This window comes from Apium graveolens, chromosome 5 (genome assembly GCF_009905375.1).
Source record: "Apium graveolens cultivar Ventura chromosome 5, ASM990537v1, whole genome shotgun sequence".
NCBI classification, from domain to species: Eukaryota; Viridiplantae; Streptophyta; class Magnoliopsida; order Apiales; family Apiaceae; genus Apium; species Apium graveolens.
This window is the reverse complement of record NC_133651.1, coordinates 181,336,457-181,343,704: the sequence shown is the minus strand read 5'-3', so window position 1 is coordinate 181,343,704 and position 7,248 is coordinate 181,336,457. Positions and strand designations below refer to the sequence as shown.

Here is a 7,248-nt window from a genome sequence, read left to right as displayed (position 1 = left end):
AAGTCCTTTCAAATTAGGCTTGCCACTATCCCACTCTTGTATCATCGCCAAAGTGGTGTTGTTAATCGAAGCACTCGGAATCTGAAGCTGCTCGTATGCTGGCCAATGAACACCAACTACCACACACAGCTTCGTCATAATGGATGCATAAGGTATAGAACCCGTAGTACTCCCTCACAAAAATCTCAGAATACCCTGGTAATTCACCGTACCAAGATCCACATAATCACCCTGAAGAATCCCCCACAACAACCGTGCACGCTCCACAGTCACATCATGCACATGAGAGGATGACATGATGTTAACATAAATAAACGCATTCCATGCATGAGCAAACCTGTTAATGCTCGAAGTAGGGAACATGGAATAATCAGTCGTGCCCTTCTTAAACTTCCAATAAATCTCAGGCACACACAGAGTAGCAACTATCAAATCCAAATCAAAGTCCGTTCCAAGTGTCCTAACCGGGCCTCCTCACAGGCTGATCAATCACCCTCCTTATCGCATCAGCATAATACTCCACCGTCATCCCCCTAACCACAGTGAAACCATTCTTCTCCGCCTTTGCATTAGCATAAAACTCTTGAACAACACTCATGGGCACAGCAGCAGATGCCTCGCAAAAAGCAACTCGGCTCATCTCCAAAATCATCTCCAACAACTTACCATCCTTCCCCGATGGCAGAAAACCTCGTTCCTTTTCTATAGGCTTTGAGAAAAGCCTCGTATACTCTACTTCAGCCTCGGGAGTTAAAAAACTCGGCCTCACACCACCTGCACTTGCAGAATCAGTGGTGCTGCTGCTGACTTGAGTTCTTTGTCTCTTGGGTGACATTGGAGTTGAATAAGAGAGAATAAAAGACAAGTGTTTGAGAGAGAATTGTGTTTGAGAATTTGAGAAGTGGTGGAGAAGTTTGTATATAAGTGTATGTATATATAGGAGGTGAGAAGAGAATTAGATATGGAATAGAAGTGGGAATTGATTATGGGAATAGTGGGAATAATGGGTTTAATTTGGAGAGGGAAATTTGGGATGTGGAAGAGTAAAATTCGGGTAGGAATTGATTTTTTAAAGAAGTCCCCGATTTTCTCTTTATTCCCAGTTTTTATTTTTTTCAGACTCAGGGGGCAGCGCGGCCACGCGCTATCTCAGCGTGGGCGCACCGTGCTACTGTCTTTTCAATGCGGCCGCCCCGCTAGACAGCGCGGGCGCGCTCGGTCTCTGGAAAATTGGTGCGGCCTCCCCACTTCCTCAACGCGGGCGTGCCGTGCAACTGTACTTGGCCCCGAAATTTTTTATCTATTTTTTTGTGTTTTTCTCTTTTCTTTCTTCTTCCTCTATATACTAATGTACAACAAACTTGGGTTGCCTCCCAAGAAGCACTTGCTTTACGTTGTTAGCATGACGTAGATATACGAGATCAAACAGACAATAAAACGGAACTAACCACCTCGCAGTTCGCCATGTAACCATAGTAATGCTTCAACCTCTGACCATTTACCTTGAATGCTTGGCCTGGATCATTCTCAAAAATCTCCACCGCTCCATGTGGAAACACAGTTTTGACAACAAACGGCCCTGGCCACCTTGACTTCAACTTTCCAGGAAAAAGACGGAGACGAGAGTTGAACAAAAGAATTTGTTACCACAGCACAAATGATTTGAGTACTAGACTCCTATCGTGCCATCTCTTGACTTTCTTCTTATACAATTTGTTGTTTTCATATGCTTGAATTCGAAACTCGTCGAGTTCATTCAATTGAAGCATCCTCTTCTTTCCAGCTGCATCCAAATCAAGATTCAACTTCTTCAAAGCCCAATACGCTTTATGCTCTATATCCATCGGCAAATGACACCCTTTACCATAAACCAACTAAAATGGTGACATTCCCAATGGAGTCTTGTATGCTGTTCTATATGCCCAAACAGCTTCATCAAGCTTCAAAGATCAATCTTTTCTCGATGGACACACAACTTTCTCCAAAATATGCTTGATCTCTCTGTTAGACACCTCATCTTGACCATTTGTCTGAGGATGATGAGCCGTAACAATGTGATGATTCATATTATACCTTTTCATCATAGCAGTGAACTTGCGATTGCAAAAATGCGACCCCTCATCACTGATTATGACTCTTGGAGTTCCAAACCTTGTGAATATCTGCTTGTGAAGAAAATTAAGCACCACTTTCACATCGTTCATTGGAAAGGCCTTAACTTCAACCCATTTCGACACGTAATCAACTGCCAACAAGATATACTGATTGTTACAAGATGAGACAAATGGCCCCATGAAGTCAATTCCCCAAACATCGAAGACTTTAACCTCGAGAAGCACACTAAGAGGCATCTCATCCCTCTTGGACATATTACCCACACGTTGACATCGATCACATTTCAAAATGAACTAATGAGTATCTTTAAACAAGGTCGGCCAAAATAAACCTGCTTGAAGAATACGAGCTTCTGTCTTTTCTCCACCATAATGTCCTTCGTAAGCCATTGAGTGGAAATCTCGCAAGATCCCCCCCCCCCGTTTTGCTGTAGGGAATACATCTCCTGATGATTTGGTCTGCTCCTTGTCGAAAAAGAAATGGCTCATCCCACATATACCACTTCACTTCATGCAGAAACTTCTTCCTTTGAGCAGAAGTCAACTCTGGAGGCATAACATTACTCACAAGGTAGTTCACAATGTCGGCAAACCACGGTTCTTCTGCTGGCACTCCAAATAACTGCTCATCGGGAAAAGATTCGTTAATCAAGGACTTATCTTGTGTAGTAGCAATTGGATTCTCTAAACGCGAGAGATGATCAACGACTTGATTTTCAGTACCTTTCCTGTCCTTGATCTCTAACTCAAACTTCTGAAGTAAAAGAACCCATCAGATCAATCTAGGCTTCGAGTCCTTCTTTGAGACGAGATATCGAATTGCAGCGTGATCAGTGAAAACTGTCACCTTCGTCCCAAGTAGATAAGATCGAAATTTCTTAAAACCATAGACAATAGCCAATAGTTCTTTCTCAGTAGTAGTGTAGTTTAGTTGAGCACCATTAAGAGTCTTACTAGCATAGTAGACTACATGAATTATGTTGTTTTTTCTTTTCCCAAGTACTGCTCCAACTGCATAGTCACTTACATCGCACTTCATCTCAAAGGGTTCACTCCAATCAGGTGCAGTTATAACATGTGCCATGATTAAACTCTTTTTTAAAAACTCAAAAGCAGCCACACACTCATCATCAAACTAAAACGGGACATCCTTCTCCAGAAGATTGCACAAAGGTTTAGAATTTTTTGAGATGTCCTTGATGAACCACCTGTAGAAGCCCGCATGACCAAGAAAACTGCGAACTCCCTTAACCGAATTTGGTGGGGAAAGATTTTAGATGACCCCCAGTTTGGCTTTGTCCACCTCAAGACCCTTACTAGAGACCTTATGCCCAAGAATAATGCGTTGTCGCACCATAAAGTGACATTTCTCCCAAATGAGAACCAAATTGGTCTCAACGCACCTTTTCAGCATTAACCCAAGCTTGTGCAAGCATTCATCATAAGAAGTTCCAAAGATCAAGAAATTGTCCATGAAAACTTCTACATTATTACCAATCATATTAGAGAAGATAGCCATTATACATCTTTGAAAAGTGGTTGGTGCTCCATATAGTCCAAAAGAAACTCTCTGGAATGCAAAAGTACCAAAAGGACACATGAATGTAGTCTTCTCTTGATCTTCTGGAGTGATACAAATCTGATTATATCCCGAATAGCCATCCAGAAGATAATAGTAATCATGCCCAGCCAATCTATCAAGCATCTGATCAATGAAAGGAAGAGGGAAGTGATCCTTCCTTGTAGCCTTGTTTAGCTTCCTATAATCCATGCAAACTCTCCACCCCGTGACTGTTCGTGTAGGAATATGCTCATTCTTCTCATTAGCTACCACAGTGATACCACCTTTCTTTGGCACACACTGAACTGGGCTCACCAATGAACTTTCAGAAATAGGATAGATGATCCCTGCATCTAACCACTTCAGAATTTCCTTCTTCACGACTTCCTTCATGATAGGGTTTAACCTTCTTTGTTGCTCAACAGTAGGCTTGCTACCTTCCTCTAGCAGAATTTTATGCATACAATAAGAAGGGCGGACTCCCTTGATATCTGCTATAGTCCAACCAATAATCGATTTGAATTCTCTAAGAATTCTCAGAAGCTTCTCCTCGTCGCTACCTTAAAGGTCAGATGCAATTATAACAGGCAAAGTAGATGCATCTCCTAAAAATGCATACCTCAAATGTTCAGGTAAAGGCTTAAGCTCAAGAGTAGGAGCTTCCTCAATAGATGGCTTGAGGCGCTTAGGAGCTTTATTCAGCTCCTCCATTTCAAGAGATTCAAAAGGCATATCATCTTTCACTTTCAGGGAGAAGCATTCAAATATTGCAAGTGCTCTTCACCTTCATCATCTTCACTATCGGAATTCCCCAACAAGGCCTTTTCTAAGGCATCAGACCTTAGCAATCGATCGAGTTCAGAATTAACCATAGAATCGACCATCTTCACTTTAAAGCACTCCTCATTTTACGTAGAGAATTTCGTGGCATTGAACACATTAAAAGTTACATCCTGATCTATCACTCGCATTGTGAGCTCACTTTTCTGCACATCTATCAAGGTTCGGCTAGTAGCCAAGAAAGGTCTTCCCAAGATTATGGGAATCTTCTTATCCTCCTCGAAATCAAGAATTACAAAATTAGCAGGGAAGATGAGTTTATCCACCTTGACCAAGACATCCTTCACTATACCTCGCAAATATGTAATAGAACGGTCGGCCAACTGCAAAGTCATATAAATAGGCTTTGGATCAGGCAAGTCTAACTTCTTGAAGATTGACAAGGGCATCAGATTGATGCTAGCTCCCAAGTCACATAGACACTTGTCAAATGACACCTTTCCAATTATGCAAGGAATAGTGAAGTTTCCAGGATCTTTAAGCTTAGGAGGCAATTTCTGTTATAGCACAACCCTACATTCCTCCATGAGAGCAACGGTCTCTAAGTCATCAAGCTTCACCTTCCTAGAGAGTATAACTTTCATGAACTTCACATAACTAAGCATTTGTTCAAGAGCTTCGGAGAAAGGTATGTTGATGTGAAGTTTCTTGAACACCTCCAAAAACTTCGCAAATTACTTATCAAGCTTTTTCTTCTGCAGCCTCTTAGGAAAAAGATGTGGATGATAGATCTGTTTCTTCCCTGTATTACCCTCAGGAGGAGTGTGCTCAATAATAGTCTTTCTTGGTTCCACTTCTACTTCCTTCTGCAATTCTTCTTCTTCAGTTTTAACTTCTGATCCTGGAGTCTTTGCTTTTTCAGGATTTGCAACCTTAGCAGACCTCAATGTAATTGCCTTAATATGCTCCTTAGCTTCCTTATTTCCTAGAACTTCAGTATCGCTTGGAAGCGTGCCAGGTTGACGATTCAGTATTGCATTAGTAATTTGCCCAATCTGATTCTGCAAGGTCTTGATAGAAATAGCTTGGCTCTTGCACATGAGCTTCAACTCTTCCAATTCAGATTTTTCATTAGCTTGCGGTAACTGCTGAAGTTGAAGTTGTTGCCTAGGGGCATACTACAGTTGCTGAAAACCAGGAGGGTTATACTGCTTTGCTGTGTATGGCTGATAAGATTGGTGCACCGTATTCTGATTGTTACTTCAGCTGAAGTTAGGATGATTGCGGTTATTTGGATGATAAGTGGTTGGAGCTTGTTGCTGTGATCTCTGAAAGTTGCTCACAAATTGAGCTAATTCTCTAGAAATAGCGCACTGCTTAGTTTCATGTGCCCCCGCACAAAGCTCACAAACACTAGTGCTTTGATTAACTCCATAATTAGCCAAAAAGTCCACTTTCATCGTCAAAGCCTGAAGTTGAGCAGCTATAGCAGTAGTTGTATCCACTTCCAGAATTCCTGCTACCTTTCCTTGCAACATTCGTTGCGTAGGATTCTGATATTCATTAGCTGCCATTAGCTCAATCAACTCATAAGCTTCATTATAGCTTTTGGCCCATAAGGCTCCACCAGACGCTGCATCGAGCATAGGTCTAGAATGAGCGCCCAAACCATTATAGAAACAGTTTATAATCATCCAATCAGGCATGACATGATGTGGGCACTTCCTTAGCATCTCCTTATATCCATCCCAAGCCTCACACAAAGATTCTCCGGTTTGCTGTGAAAACTGAGTAAGAGCATTCCTGATTGCAGCAGTCTTCGCCATAGGAAATAATTTAGTGAGAAAATTTTGAGCAAGATCCTCCCATTTGGTAGAGAATGTAACCAACACTTTGCTTTATCCCTTAGAGAAAATGGGAAGAGTCATAGCTTGATAGCATCTTCAGTCACCCAATTGAACTTGAAAGTGTTACAGATCTTGATGAAATCTCTGATGTGCATGTTGGGGTCTTCTGTAGGAGAACCCCCAAAATGAACTGCATTCTGTATCATCTTAATCGTGCTCGACTTGATCTCAAAAGTCTTAGCCGAGATGGCTGGTCTGATGATGCTCGACTGAATATCATTGATCTTAGGCTAAGAATAGTCCATCAGATCCTAAGGAATTTCTGCTTGATCTCCCATCACTACTAAAGCTGGTTCCTCAACTTTCTCTTCATCCTTTCTCTTTATCCTAAAAAACTTCCCTTCGAATCACTACAACTTCTTCCTTGGCTTGATCTAGAGTTCTCATATGAGCCCGCGAACGCGTATGCATATACGCTCGCTAGAGTACTTGAAATACGACAAAGAAAATAGTAGGTAAGTAACAATGTCCGATTCAATGAACTTTAACGATCACTGATGACAAACACATAAACTAAAAGTTAACACCGAGTCCCCGGTAGTGGCGCCAAAAACTTGTTAGTCTCCAAGCACGCGCTAATAATTCACATAAGTATACGCGATCTCAAGTAATACAGAATTATTTCTAGTTCGTTCCCACGGAGACTGGTTAAATTTACTATGTGATTTATGCACTTATGCAACAATGATATGGCTATTATTCAATGCTAAGATGAATAACAATTTAGGTTTTGATTATACTACGATTAACTATTGAGAATTATAGTAGAGAACATTAACTAAGAGATTAAAGAGAGTTGAATAATATATGACACAAACATGGGATTCTAACTTCATTAAGTACTTCATTCAATAGCCTTTTCATTTTTAACCTTAGCATATAATGA

General features: G+C 41.1%; 1 non-coding gene across 1 annotated transcript; it reads left to right on the top strand.

Annotated features, from left to right (window-relative positions):
- Positions 1 to 6,159: 6,159 nt before the first annotated feature.
- Positions 6,160 to 6,266, top strand: LOC141662167 (small nucleolar RNA R71). Its single transcript, XR_012550294.1, has one exon. It is a non-coding gene; the product is annotated as a small nucleolar RNA R71 (small nucleolar RNA).
- Positions 6,267 to 7,248: the final 982 nt, after the last annotated feature.